General features: G+C 38.9%; 1 protein-coding gene across 3 annotated transcripts in view; it reads left to right on the forward strand.

Annotated features, from left to right (window-relative positions):
* Positions 1-14694, forward strand: part of LOC126997036 (unconventional myosin-XVIIIa-like) — a 258013-nt gene that overhangs the window by 1811 nt on the left and 241508 nt on the right. The window contains exon 2 of one of the 3 annotated variants that reach the window (XM_050858079.1): positions 1434-1480. The exons of 1 other annotated variant lie outside the window; for it this stretch is intronic. The gene's annotated coding sequence lies outside the window, so the exon portion shown is untranslated. Of the gene's footprint in view, positions 1-1433; positions 1481-2965; positions 3247-14694 lie in introns of those variants that run through there. One more of the 3 variants, XM_050858080.1, reaches the window with a different exon arrangement.

Consider the following 14694-nt stretch of genomic DNA (forward strand, 5'->3'; position numbering starts at 1 on the left):
AAAGCAAACGTGATTTATGGTTATTTAATTTTTCCAAAATATTAAAGAAATATAAATAGATGATGAAAAGGAGAGTGCCAGTTGTGAGGGAAAAGGAAAGAAATTAGAGATGCATATATTTGAGTCTGTCTCTTAAATATTGATACCGAGTTATTTGTGGTTATTTGATTATTCCACAACATTAAAGAAATATAAATAGATGATGAAAAGGAGAGTGCCAGTGGTGATTAGTTTTCTGCTAGAGGAAAAGGAGAAAAAAGAGAGAATTTGTATTTGTGTCTGTCCTAAATGTTACTAAGTGATTTGTGGTTACTTGATTATTCCACAACATCAAGGGAATATAAATAGACCAGAGAGAAGAGAGTGCCAGTTCTATTTAGTTCACTGTCAGAGGAAAAGATCAATAAATAAGAGATGCATTATTTATTGGGATCTTTAAATGTTGATACTGTGTGATTTGTGGTTATTTAATTATTCCACAACATCAAGGGAATATAAATAGACCAGAGAGAAAGAGAGTGCCAGTTCTGTTTAGTTCACTGTCAGAGGAAAAGATCAATAAATAAGAGATGCATTATTTATTGGGATCTTTAAATGTTGATACTGTGTGATTTGTGGTTATTTAATTATTCCACAACATTAAAGGAATATAAACAGACAATGAAAAGGAGAGTGCCAGTTGTGATTAGTTTACTGTTAAAGGAAAAGGAGAAAAAAGGGAGGATTTGTATTTGTGTCTGTCCTAAATGTTGATACTGAGTGGTTTGTGGTTATTTAATTATTCCACAACACTGAAGGAATATAAATAGAGCAAGGAAAAGAGAGTGCCAGTTCTATTTAGTTTGGTGCCAGAGGAAAAGGAGAGAGAGAATGCCAATACAGTGTGATTGGGGGTCATTTTACATTTTTCAAGAGTGCCAGATTGATTTATGTTACTGTATGAGAGAAAAAAAGTGTTAGGTTTATCTGGCACAAGAAACAGAAATAGATTAGGGAAAGGAGAATGCCAGTATGATATAGTTTACCGTATGAGGAAAAGAAAGTTGAGCATTTATTTTGGGCATTGAAATGTCAGAACTGTATGATTTGTGGTTATTTAAAGTTTTCCATGACTCTTAACCCAGTAGCAGCGACGGGCCAAATTTGTGGCTTTACCGTGTAGCAGCGACGGGCCAAATTTGTGGCTTTACCGTGTACAGCGACGGGCCAAATTTGTGGCTTTACCGTGTACAGTGACGGGCCAAATTTGTGGCTTTACCGTGTTCAGCGACGGGCCAAATTTGTGGCTTTACCGTGTAGCAGCGACGGGCCAAATTTGTGCAATGATATAAACCCCCCAAAATAGATGATGCATAAACTGATCACAAATGCTTTGATATATATTATAAAATGGTTTGTGTGAGTGATGATTTTTTCTCATTTTTCTCGCTTAGAGGGACCATTAAGAAACATGATCCTCACTGCTACCAGGTTAAGGAAGGTAAATGGACCAGGAAAATGAATGCCAGTTTGGTTTAGTTTACTGTATGAGGAAAAAGTGTCATTCATTTATGTGGGTCTTGTAAAGGTCAATGAAGTGCAATTTGTGGTTATTTGATTCTTTTCGTGGTGTCAAAGGAATATAAACGGACCAGGAAAAGGGAAGTGCCAGTTTTTATTTAGTTTACCGTGTCATGAAAACGTTACGGTCGAGGAAAAATAAGCTATGTGTTTGTTTGGGTCTTTTTAATATGAAACCCATGTGAATTTGTGGTTATTTTAGTGTTTTCTGCATCCATATAAAACACTTTAGGAATGAGAATTAGTGAGGAAGAGGATAGTGACTGTTTTATCCTTTGTATTGTTGCATTGGGAAATCTTGTCTCTGAGCTTCTACTGTATTTGTTAACTTTGTGGGTCGTCTGATCGTCTAAAACTGTGCAGATCATGGTTACTTGACGGTTCTTTTCTTTATATCGTTGCATCAGGAAAGGTTGTCAGTGAGTTACGACTATATTTGTTAACTGTTTGGTCTTTCGATTACGTATTAGAACCTGTGCAGATCATGGTTATGGAATCCTATCACTTTGTGTTTAGTATGTTGAAAGACTGGAAATTAACCCCAAAAAGAAGCAGTGTCAATTTTCTTTAATTTATGCGTGAAAAAAAAGTTCCCTCTGTACGTATGTCTATTTTTTATTATTTTTATTTTTTATGTTACGATACCTCTAATGCTTGAAACCCATGTGACTGTTAAGTGCAACTGATTCCCTTTTCATTTTCTGTTTTGTTTTTGTTTTCTTTGCTATTATGCACGATCTATTCACAACAAGAAAGGCTAATCTAAGTAAACTGTAGGACATGTTATACGGTACTAATGTAAATATGAGGTTTTGATATTCTTGTTGACTTAGATTCCAGGGTGACAAAGTGTAGGTAAAGATAGCCAAAGGTAAATAGGTTCAGGTGACTGATTCATTAAAGTGAGTCATTCGTTGTTGAGATGGAGGCTTGTTATCAGATAGCACGGTAATCAGATAAGGAGACAGATCTTCAAGTGTGCACCAGTCGAGAGAAGATCCATGATAAATTAGTTGAAAGGAGATGGCAACAGAGCAAGTATATAGTAAACAAATAAATAATACATAGATAACTAAAGACCTTGCTATAAGTTGTGGAATAAAAAAAAGGTATGTGATTGGTTAGATGAGTTATAATGTTATGTGGAATGCATGAAACAGGGAAATTATACATTGTTGTGTAAGAGACTTTGCTGTACGATACTGTATAAGAGAAAAAGGTCCTCGATTGATTAGATAAGTTACAATGTTAGACGAAATGCGTAAAACAGAGAAATTATGCAGTGCTGTGTGAAGGGGAGAAGTAGAACATGCATATGTAACTAATGATGATCTTGCTGCAAGATTTAAAAAGAAGATCCATGGTAAATAATAATGGATAACAGGAAACAGCAAGTAAACAGTGAAAAGAAAGAAAATTTGTGATAAATGAAGATGGAGGACGTGAAACAGAGCAAGTGTAGAGTGAAAAGAAAGAAGATTCATGATAAACAATAATGAGAAACATGAAACGGAGCAAATAAATACTAGTGAAGAAAGAGAATTCTGGATAAACTATATAAGTGGTTTCTGGAAGACTAAAGACAGAGAGGTTACAGAATGAAGAAATTAATATGTACGTAACCGATGGCCTTGCTGCAGGATATAGAAAAAAAGACCCATGATAAATAAGTGTACTACTATATAGGTAAGACATGAAAATGAAACGTCAACAGTACTATGTGAAGGAAACTTTTAGGCAGCACATACCTAACATCACCGAGGGCTTTGTTTCAAGATATATAAAAAGGACGATTCATAAATGTTATACGTACTTGATAATTATAGATGTGAGGCATGAAACAGAAAGCATATGTACTGTGCTATGTGAAAGAAAAGTGGAGTTGGTATATAGCAGAAAACCAAGGAGCTGTTTGTAAAGAAGGCCTGGGGAAGGAGTAGTGCAAGAAATATAAAATTAAGTATGTATGCAGTGTGTGTGTGTGTGTGTGTGTGTGGTGCTGTCTGTGGCCTGCGCATGTTGCATAAGAGATGTTAAGAAAATATGTAGAGTTGAGGATATGAAGACATGCTGTGTGTGTGTGTTGTGTCTATGTGTGTGGTGCTGTCTCTGGGCAGTGTGTGTTGCATAAGAGATGTGAAGGAAGCATACAGAGTTGAGGATAGAAGGTATGCTGCATGTTCCCTTTGCTGTTGCTGTTTGGGATTGATAAAATATGTGCTGAATGCTGCCTCTGGGATGGATTAGGTATGCAAGCTGTGTAGTGCTGTCAGTGGCCTGTGGATGGTGTGAAGAGGAAGTGGATGAGAGAATATAGAGGTGAAGATGTTATGCTCTGTGGTGGATTAGAACTCCTCTTAGTTGTATGGGAAAGGAGGTATGTGCTGAATGCTGCCTCTGGGATGGATTAGGTATGCAAGCCGTATAATGCTGTCAGTGGCCTGTGGATGGTGTGAAGAGGAAGTGGATGAGAGAATATAGAGGTGAAGATGTTATGCTCTGTGGTGGATTAGAACTCCTCTTAGTTGTATGGGAAAGGAGGTATGTGCTGAATGCTGCCTCTGGGATGGATTAGGTATGCAAGCCGTATAATGCTGTCAGCGGCCTGTGGATGGTGTGAAGAGGAGGTGGATGAGGGAATATAGAGGTGAAGATGTTATGCTCTGTGATGGATTAGAAGTCCCCTTAGCTGTATGGAAAGGAGCTATGTGCTGGAAAATGAATAGAATACTGGGATGGATTAGGCATAGAAGAAGCAGGCAGAGGAATGCTGTCAGCTGCCTGTTACGGATATAAATAGATAGAATAGAAAGGAGCAGATGAGGGAATATAGAGGTGAAGATGCTAAAAGAGTTGTCAGATGTCTTGATCCTCCCTCTGTTACTTAATATAAATAGAATAATATGATAAACAGGTGAAAAGGATATAGAAAGAGATGCTAGAAGAGTTGTCAGATGTCTTGATCCTCCCTCTGTTACTTAATATAAATAGAATAATATGATAAACAGATGAAAAGGATCTAGAAGATGATGCTAAAAGAGTTGTCAGATGTCTTGATCCTCCCTCTGTTACTTAATATAAATAGAATAATATGATAAACAGATGAAAAGGATATAGAAAGAGATGCTAGAAGAGTTGTCAGATGTCTTGATCCTCCCTCTGTTACTTAATATAAATAGAATAATATGATAAACAGATGAAAAGGATATAGAAGGAGATGCTAGAAGAGTTGTCAGATGTCACGATCCACTCTCTTTGCTACATAAAGGAGACAAATAGAATAATATAATAAACAGATGAAAGGAGTGCAGAAGAAGATGCTTAAAAAATTGTCACGTTCCTTAATCCCCCCTCTCTCTTACATTATATATAACCTGGATTACAACACTCTTCCATCGCCAAGGCCAGAGTGAGTTAACAGAACCAGGAGACTTACACGCAAAGCTCTTAAGACGCTTCTCCTTGGCCTCAGCTTAGGATGTGGTGATAACGGTGTGGAGCGCTGGACCCAGGCATGACCGGGAGAAAAAAAGAATGTCGAGTAAGAACCACTTCCTCTTTCACACATATTTTATCCTTGCTGTTTGTTGAATAGTGCACAGGAAGTGAGTAGTGCAGGTGGAAAAGTATTTTGGTTAGTGTTTTGTGAATGGGTATCTGTTAAAGCAATACAGTGTAGGTTGTGTGTAAGTTATTTTAGGAACGTCTTATAACTGCATCCTCTGTCATGTCTAGTAAGGGAATGGGAACAAATTGTGGGGAAGTAAAATCCATCTGTAAGAAGAAAATGGGAAAGGTTGAGCTGATAGAGGATGTACAGTATCTATGAGTAAGGATGATGGTATGGTATGGTAGAACACTTTAAAGAGAGAAGGGATAGAAAATGAGAGGACTGTAGTATGCAAGGGTGGAGTGTATGGATAGGACCAATGGAGACTTTTCTGCAATGACCACACCCTTAAAATGGTTCAAGGAATAAACATCAAAGTAGATAAATAGAAAGATCTTTATCAAACCATGCGATGTGTATGAAATTGGTTGAAGTAGATAATGAACTTAGTAACAGGTTTTGTAATAGAGTGTTTCTTATCAGATCTTCAGTAATGTGGAGGAAATGGGTCCAGGGTATCAGAACACCTCTCCTCCCGAAATTGACCCCTCTTTCGGCCACCTCTTTGGATTCTTTTTAGGAGCAGCGAGTAGTGTTTTTTTTTTTTGTATTATTGTTTCCTTTTTTTGTGCCCTTGAGCTGTCTCCTTTGTTGTAAAAAAACAAAACAAGAGAATTAGTCTGATTACCGGCCTCTTGCAGACTCCTTGTGTTCTTGTGTTGTTATGTTCTTATAAATTATTGTTCTAAATAAAAACTTTAGTGATGTGCAAGAAATGGATACAGTTAGAACATAATTTTGATAACATAATCCATAAATTAGTATTCCATGTCTAAACTTATGGACTGGAACAAAAGTGATTATCTCATTTTAGCTTCATCTGTTAGGTATAATTATTTTAGTAAAGTTGTATAGTTGAGTGTTCCTTATCGTATCTTAAGTAATGCACAGGAAATGGGTGGAGTAAGTCAGTTAGAGAATCATTTAATAGCATGATCCATAAATTAAACTCCTTATCAAACTTACTTACTGAAAAATAACTGATTATCTCCTTTTAGCTTCCTCTGTTATCTGTGAAGGTGTGGCATTATCACTGGCATGTTTAATAGGTTTGCTTATCCCTTAGTCTCTCATTAATGTAAAAAACACGTGTTATCATAGCAGGAGGAGGAGCATTTTTAAAAGTTCCTTAGGTTCATACTCTTAAATGTTTTGGGCTCCCATTTTGACTATTTCCCAAGGTTGCAGAGAAGATTAACCCCTTGACTGTAGATTTCCTACAAGAAGACGTCACCAAGCTACAGGAATGGAGCAAAAAGTGTTTGCTACAATTCAATGAAGAACAATGTAAAGTCATGCACCTTGGGAGGGGATATCCAGCATATCAATACCACATGGGAAACACTCCACTATCCACCACAGAGGCAGAGAAAGACCTGGGAGTATGTGTTACCAGGCTACCAGTGAAGGGATATCCAGCACACCAATACCACATGGGAAACACTCCACTATCCACCACAGAGGCAGAGAAAGACCTGGAAGTATGTGTTACCAGGCTACCAGTGAAGGGATATCCAGCACACCAATACCACAGGGGACACACCACTATCCACCACAGAGACCACATGGGGAAACACTCCACTCCACCACAGAGGAAGAGAGAAAGACCTGGGAGTATGTGTGGCTACCAGTGAAGGGATATCCAGCACACCAATACCACATGGGAAACACTCCACTATCCACCACAGAGGCAGAGAAAGACCTGGAAGTATGTGTTACCAGGCTACCAGTGAAGGGATATCCAGCACACCAATACCACATGGGAAACACTGCACTATCCACCACAGAGGCAGAGAAAGACCTGGGAGTATGTGTTACCAGGCTACCAGTGAAAGCCAAACCTATGCCAGTTGCAGCAGAGGGGTTAACCGTTTTTCCATAGGTGATTTTTCCATTCGAGATGCAAAAGTCCTGTAAAATTATGATATCACAAGGATCACAAAACAGTCCATAAAAACCTCCATAACTTCTATGAGAGGCTTTTCAAAGAGGCGAACTGAAGTGCCGATATGTTTAACAATATAATCTTGGGTCCCTTAGTCTCTCCCCCTTGCTGTAAAAAAAAAAAAAAAAAAAAAAAAAAAAGTGTTTTGGCCTGGCTTTGAGTTGACTAGCGGTGGGCAGTTATATTTATTTTTATATCTTGCTGTGAAGCGTGTGAAATGTGAGGCAGCTATTGACCCTTAACACCTGTGGAGGGAGTGCTGGTTCAAGGCTCTCTTACCTGAATCATCATCTGTGTGTGTGTGTGTGTGTGTGTGTGTGTGTGTGTGTGTACCTGTTACATTTTTCTTACTGTAAATGAGGCAGCTTAAGGGCACACACACACACATACACACACACACACTCCCAAAAAAAAAAAGCCTGTTATACTTATAATGTAACTTTTAAATTGAATCCGATGGAGACTGGCCAAGCATTGCAACACCCGCGCAGGATGTACGGTAAACCTTGACTCACTGGCTTTTAAAAGTTGAATATTATGGAAAATTAATGTATAAGGTCATAATTTTATTATAAGGTTGGCATCAGGTACAAATTGATCTCCCTCTAAAGCTATGATATATGTGTTTGATTGAGGAATGAATTTAACTCCCTTTTAGATTAGCAACCATGTAAAGATCGCATCCTAAATTTGATCTTGGAAAAATTGTTACAGAAATAAGACTTTGATATCAATTCATATATGGTAAGACATCAAAGAATGGGGAAAAAAATGAAAATAAACAATAATTAAGAAATAAGAGAAATTAAAATAGATGGATAAATAAATAAAATAAAATAAACGAATAATAGAGTGAATAAAATAAACAAATAACAAAAGAATAAAAAGCGCTCCTATAACAGGGAGAGGAAGTGGAAAAAGATAAAGTGCAACCGTTGCCCATATCAACATTTTATCAACTCAATTTTCATAGTAAAGGAGAGGTGGGGGGAGGGGAGTGTGTGTGGGGGAGGGTAATGTGTGTGTGTGTGTGTGTGGGGGGGGGGTTAGGCAGCTCACAGTACAAACAAAACATGCAAGTACAAAAAGGCTGCAAAACCCCTTAACTCCCTCTTAATGGTGACCTCCGTTAACTCCCTATACACAGACAATATACATAATAGTCTGGCTTAGTCACTTAAGAGGCAGAGTAGAGGATGCCGGGCAGATAAGGAAAGGGCGCTGGGATGTGATGCAAGTAAGAGTAGAAAATACCTTCATATGTTTGTTCTATCCGTTTGCCTGTTGCTCTGTATTATTCTGTAGGGAGATGAATAGATAGGAGTGGGGCACATCGAGAGGTGGTTCTTATATTAGTGGTCTGATACATGCATAGGAAAAATTAGTTTTGTCTCTATATGAAACTGATGTACCTAATTTGGAGGATGTCAGGTCAGTGATATGGGAAAAAAAGAAAAAAAATTGTGTGTGTGTGTGTGTGTGTGTATGGGAGGTGTGTGTGTGTGTGTGTGTGTGTGTGTGTGTGTGTGTGTGTGTGTGTGTGTGTTCTTTTGTGCATTGTAAATTAGTTTCTTTCATACTTATTGTTACCAGCGTGCAAATTTCAACGGTTGCATTATGAGCCTTTGTGCTGGATCATTAAATCTATTGTGTATTGTGTCTATCATATTCATAATGCCCTGTGGTCAATAAGTTGTCTTACTATCTAGCTTTCTTTTTATCTATCTATTCTATCTACTTACCTAGCAATCCATTACCACATTATGCCGTGTCAGTAATCAGTATCTATCTTTATCTTATCTACTATCTTATCAATATCTATCAGTCTATTTATCCACCTATCCATGTGTATTATTTGTCAGTCAGTTTCAATCAAGGTGGGCAGAATTGCAGTGTGTCTGAGGGAAACTGTTAAGAATCTGTATCTCTATATCTTTTGTTTTATCATCTATTATCCTATCTGTATCTATCACTCTATCATCTGTGTATCTGTCTATTATTTGTCAGTCAGGTGGGCAGAGTTAAATGTGCCTGGGGGGAGGTGGGAAGGCATGTACAGTCTGGGGCATGAGAAAGTTAGGTACATAGAGAGGCAGAGGAAGTGAAAGTATGCAGCAGATTGGCAAATTATAGACCAGCGGAGGATTAGCAATTGATGAACATGCTTTCCTTTACTTTAATGAGGGCTGGAGTTAACCCCTCTCTTGTGGCTAATAGTGGATAATGATGGCTGTAATGATATGATGATTAGGAGGAGATAGGCAATTGTGGAGAGAAAGCAGTTACTGGTTCATGATATTCTTGCATGCAGAGTCATTTCAATCAACCTTGAAGTTATTGAAGGGATGATGATACTTTGGAAAATGAAGTATAGGATTTTTATTTATTTATTTATTTTTTTTACAGCAGAGGAGTCAGTTCAAGGGCATAAAAAAAAGGAAACAAATATGAAAAAAAAAGCCAGCTACTCACTGCTCCCAATAAGAGTTAGAGGAGTGGCCGAAAGATAGGTCAATTTTGGGAGTATGGTGAAGAGGGAGATAAAAAAAGAGCAAGTGTTAGTAATGTGGAGAAAATAGAACCACCTCTAAAATACCCTTGCATACAGACCCAATTAAACCAACAGTGAAGCCTTGAAGTGATGAAATGGTAAATAGGGAAATATATATGAAAAAAATGAGTTTCAAGACACCTCTCCATCCGAAATTGACCCCTCTATTGGCGACTCTTTACTTATCACTATATGAGAGCAAGAGTTAGTGGGCTTTTTTTTTTTTACATCTTTTTGTTGCTCTCGAGTTTGCTCTGTGCTGTAAAAAAAAAAAAAAAAGTAGCTGTGAAGAGAAATGAAAACCACCACTTAAACACTCATTCATACAAACCCAATTAAACCAAAACACTCATTCATACAAACCCAATTAAACCAAAACACTCATTCATACAAACCCAATTAAACCAAAACACTCATTCATACAAACCCAATTAAACCAAAACACTCATTCATACAAACCCAATTAAACCAAAACACTCATTCATACAAACCCAATTAAACCAACAGTGAAGCCTTGAGGTGATGATGTGATAGATGAGGAGATAGATAAATACTAAAGATAAGGAGGAAGTAGCAGTGAGGAGAAAACAGAATAACCACTATAATATACTCGCCTATGAAGCCCCTTTGATCAATGGTAAAGCCTTTGAAGTGGTGGAGGAGTTTTAATATTCACACATGAACACTAAGACAAGTACTGGATGCTCTGTTAAGTTTAGAATATAACATAAAATAACAAGCAAGTACTTATAGCAATGAAAAGGATTAAACTATGCATGGAGGTAGAATATAGCAAGAAGGGATTGAGTATTTAAATGCCATAAGCAGAAAGACATATAGCAAACAGAAGCTCAATTGAATCAGAAAACAGCGGAGTAGGAAAGTAGGTGAAGAGATAAGCCTTAACTGATAGGAGAGAGAATATGATAGTGGGTGCCAATGTGGTGGTTTAGGGAGTACATACAGGATTTAAACAGGAGAATCAGAAGTGTGAGGGAAGTTGAAAATATACTTGTGAATGGTATTTATGGAGTTTGAAGATGAAAAGGAGAGGGTGTGAAAGGAAAACATGTGTGGAGTAAATAGAAGAGGACATGAATGCGAGTAGTTGAAATATACATGTGAATGGGTACGGTATGTATTGGAGTATATATATGCTATGGAGGGAGTATGGAATGGAAGCATGTATTGAATAGATGTTAGAAATGAGGATAGACTTTTGTAAATCTTGGGTTGTTGTCCATCTATAACCAGTTCTGTACACAATATGACCCATTATTACAAGTGCTTAGAGAACAAGAGGGATTAGGTGGTATGATTTTATTGAATGAAAGGAACAAAAGTAGTTGAAATGATGGAAGTTAGTGAGGATGGCAGTGAAGGCAGAATGCAAGGACCTATTATTACAAGTGCTTAGAGAACAAGTGGTTTGAGGTGCTTCGAATTTATTGAATGAAAAGAACAAGAGTAGTTGAAATAAAGTCATTGAGGTTGGCAGAGAGAGACGATTGCAAGGCCTCAAAGCTGATAGGCAAGCAGTTACCAGCTCAAGAGAGGCTGACCGAAGGCGCTGCTGTGTTCTGCAAGGTCTGTAGCTGCTGACTCTTGTGTTTGTGGGTCAGCAAGTATAGAGAGTGTTCTGTCCATCCCATACTCTTTCATCCTCTCCAATCCTCTTGTGTCGATCCCTTGTCATCTTCTCTCATAGCTCCCCCAAAGATGTTAGTTGTTGTTGTTATTAAGGAAGGTTGTTAAAGAAGGTTGTTGAAAAAGATTGTTAAAAGGTTGTTAAAGAAAAGTGGTATTAATTAAGGAATGCAGATGTTGGTTGGTGGCTCAGTGGGTACATTCAGATTAGGTTTTGAGGGCATGTAAAGAAGTGAGATAGTCCCTTTTTTTATTACAGTTCTGCTCCATTGGTTTGGCCGTCTGCACAGCTACCCCTTGTGTGTGTGTGTGTGTGTGTGTGTGTGTGTGTGTGTGTGAATCTCAAAATCTTCACACACACACACACACACACACACACACACACACAGTAGGCTGGTTCATAGTGTTGTGCTATTTTTTGATGTATGCGGTCAGCTAGCTTTGCCCGTACACACACACACACACACACACGCACACTCACACACACACACACACACACACACACACACACACACACACACACACACACACACACACACACAATGGTTACACTGTTTTCTGTCTTTTTTTTGCCATCACTAAAAAATAAACTGAATTGACTCTTTATGGCACTGAAAAAGAAAAAAAAGCAAGATTATATTCAATTTGTCCTTTTCCTTTAAGCTTCCTCCTTTCCATCATCTTCTTTTATAATTTCTTTCCTTCATCTTCTTTTTCCTTCTTTTTTAACTTCTTTTCCTTCAATTTTTCTCCTTCCTCATAATTTCCTTTCTCATTTCTTTCATCTTTTCTCCTTCCTTATGGTCGTATACCTAATTTTTCCTTTTAGTGTTACAGTCTACTAATTAACCAAGAGAATGAGCTGGTTAAGACAGGCTGCAGAGGGTATTAATATATCAGGCTGACTCCACATATTGCTAGATCCATTCATTAAGTATTTTTGTAACTTATTATTTATAAAGACACGACTCATTAATAATTCCCGCATGTCACTGTATGTATTTATATCAAGATTAACCCAGAGTCGAGTTATGTAATGAACAAATACATTATCATCTTTTTACACACATTATATTTAAATCATCTAGTTATCACCATTACCTGTTTTTAGTTAGCATTGCAGAGGCTTTTCTTTATGTTTTCTACCTCTCTGTCTGATGTTAGTGTACTCTATCAAGCTATGGCAAAGGTTCTAATTCAATCTCCATCTGGTTCTGTCGTCTCAGCGTATTCCATCCTGGTCTGGTAAAGGTTCTAATTTGACCTCTACCTGGTTGTCTGTCAGATGCTGGTTTACCTTCATCCTGGTCTGGTAAAGGTTCTAATTTGATCCCTACCTGGTTGTCTGTCAGATGCTAGTTTACCTTCATCCTGGTCTGGTAAAGGTTCTAATTTGATCCCTACCTGGTTGTCTGTCAGATGCTAGTGTACCTCTATCCTGGTCTGGCAAAGGTTCTAATTTGATCCCTACCTGGTTGTCTGTCAGATGCTAGTGTACCTCTATCCTGGTCTGGCAAAGGTTCTAATTTGACCTCTACCTGGTTGTCTGTCAGATGCTAGTGTACCTCCATCCTGGTCTGGCAAAGGTTCTAATTTGATCCGTACCTGGTTGTCTGTCAGATGCTAGTGTACCTCCATCCTGGTCTGGTAAAGGTTCTAATTTGATCCGTACCTGGTTGTCTGCCAGATGCTAGTGTACCTCCATCCTGGTCTGGTAAAGGTTCTAATTTGATCCCTACCTGGTTGTCTGTCAGATGCTAGTGTACCTCCATCCTGGTCTGGCAAAGGTTCTAATTTGACCTCTACCTGGTTGTCTGTCAGATGCTAGTGTACCTTCATCCTGGTCTGGCAAAGGTTCTAATTTGATCCCTACCTGGTTGTCTGTCAGATGCTAGTTTACCTCTATCCTGGTCTGGTAAAGGTTCTAATTTGATCCCTACCTGGTTGTCTGTCAGATGCTAGTGTACCTTCATCCTGGTCTGGCAAAGGTTCTAATTTGATCCCTACCTGGTTGTCTGTCAGATGCTAGTGTACCTCTATCCTGGTCTGGCAAAGGTTCTAATTTGACCTCTACCTGGTTGTCTGTCAGATGCTAGTTTGCCTTCATCCTGGTCTGGTAAAGGTTCTAATTTGATCCCTACCTGGTTGTCTGTGAGATGCTAGTTTGCCTTCATCCTGGTCTGGTAAAGGTTCTAATTTGATCCCTACCTGGTTGTCTGTCAGATGCTAGTGTACCTTCATCCTGGTCTGGCAAAGGTTCTAATTTGACCTCTACCTGGTTGTCTGTCAGATGCTAGTGTACCTCCATCCTGGTCTGGCAAAGGTTCTAATTTGATCCCTACCTGGTTGTCTGTCAGATGCTAGTGTACCTCCATCCTGGTCTGGCAAAGGTTCTAATTTGATCCCTACCTGGTTGTCTGTCAGATGCTAGTTTACCTTCATCCTGGTCTGGCAAAGGTTCTAATTTGATCTCTACTTGGTCATTTAGATAATAGCGTACTTCATTCTTCTGTGGCAAAAGTTGTAATATTGTCTCTCCATTTGGTTCTCTGTCATAGTCTATACTGAGGTGGCTTAAGTTGTTACTATTTAATCTCTCCACTTGGCTCTCTGTCATGTTTGTCTACTCCATTTCTTCTGGCAAAGGTTCCAATCTCATCTCTACCATCTCTGTCTTCCCCTCACTGCTTGACACCTCCCCTGACCACTTAGTCACACCTTGGCAATATGCATAGCAACACACACACACACACACACACGAACGCACAGGCACACTACCGTCCTGCTTGTGAGTCATGCTTGGCGGCCGTAACTGTTCCCTTACCATGCCAGCCCTTCATGGTATACCGCAAGGCAGGCATGTGAGGAGTGTTGATAGAGTCATGAGGGCCGGTGGAGCGTGGAGGGGGATGGACCTGGCCACACTTGCTGGTGCCATGGTTGGGTGGACGGGAATGGCAGGTGCGTTGTGTTACCTGTGATATAAGTAGTTAATGCTCTAGTTATGGGGGATGTTACTGTTAATATGGAAGGTCTCACGGATATAGGGTTGAAGAGTGAGTGAGTTAGGGAGTGGATAAGAGAGGGAGAAGTTACTAAGCTGTGTGTGTTATTGTTTATACGGAAGACCTCACGGATATAGGGTTTGAGTGAGTGAGTGAGGGAGTGAGTGAGTGAGGGAGAGAGGGAGAAGTTACTGAGCTGTGTGTGTTATTGTTTATACGGAAGACCTCACGGATATAGGGTTTGAGTGAGTGAGTGAGTGAGTGAGTGAGGGAGAGAGGGAGAAGTTGCTGAGCTGTGTGTGTTACTGTTTATACG

Source organism: Eriocheir sinensis, chromosome 11, assembly GCF_024679095.1.
Source record: "Eriocheir sinensis breed Jianghai 21 chromosome 11, ASM2467909v1, whole genome shotgun sequence".
Classification (NCBI taxonomy): Eukaryota; Metazoa; Arthropoda; class Malacostraca; order Decapoda; family Varunidae; genus Eriocheir; species Eriocheir sinensis.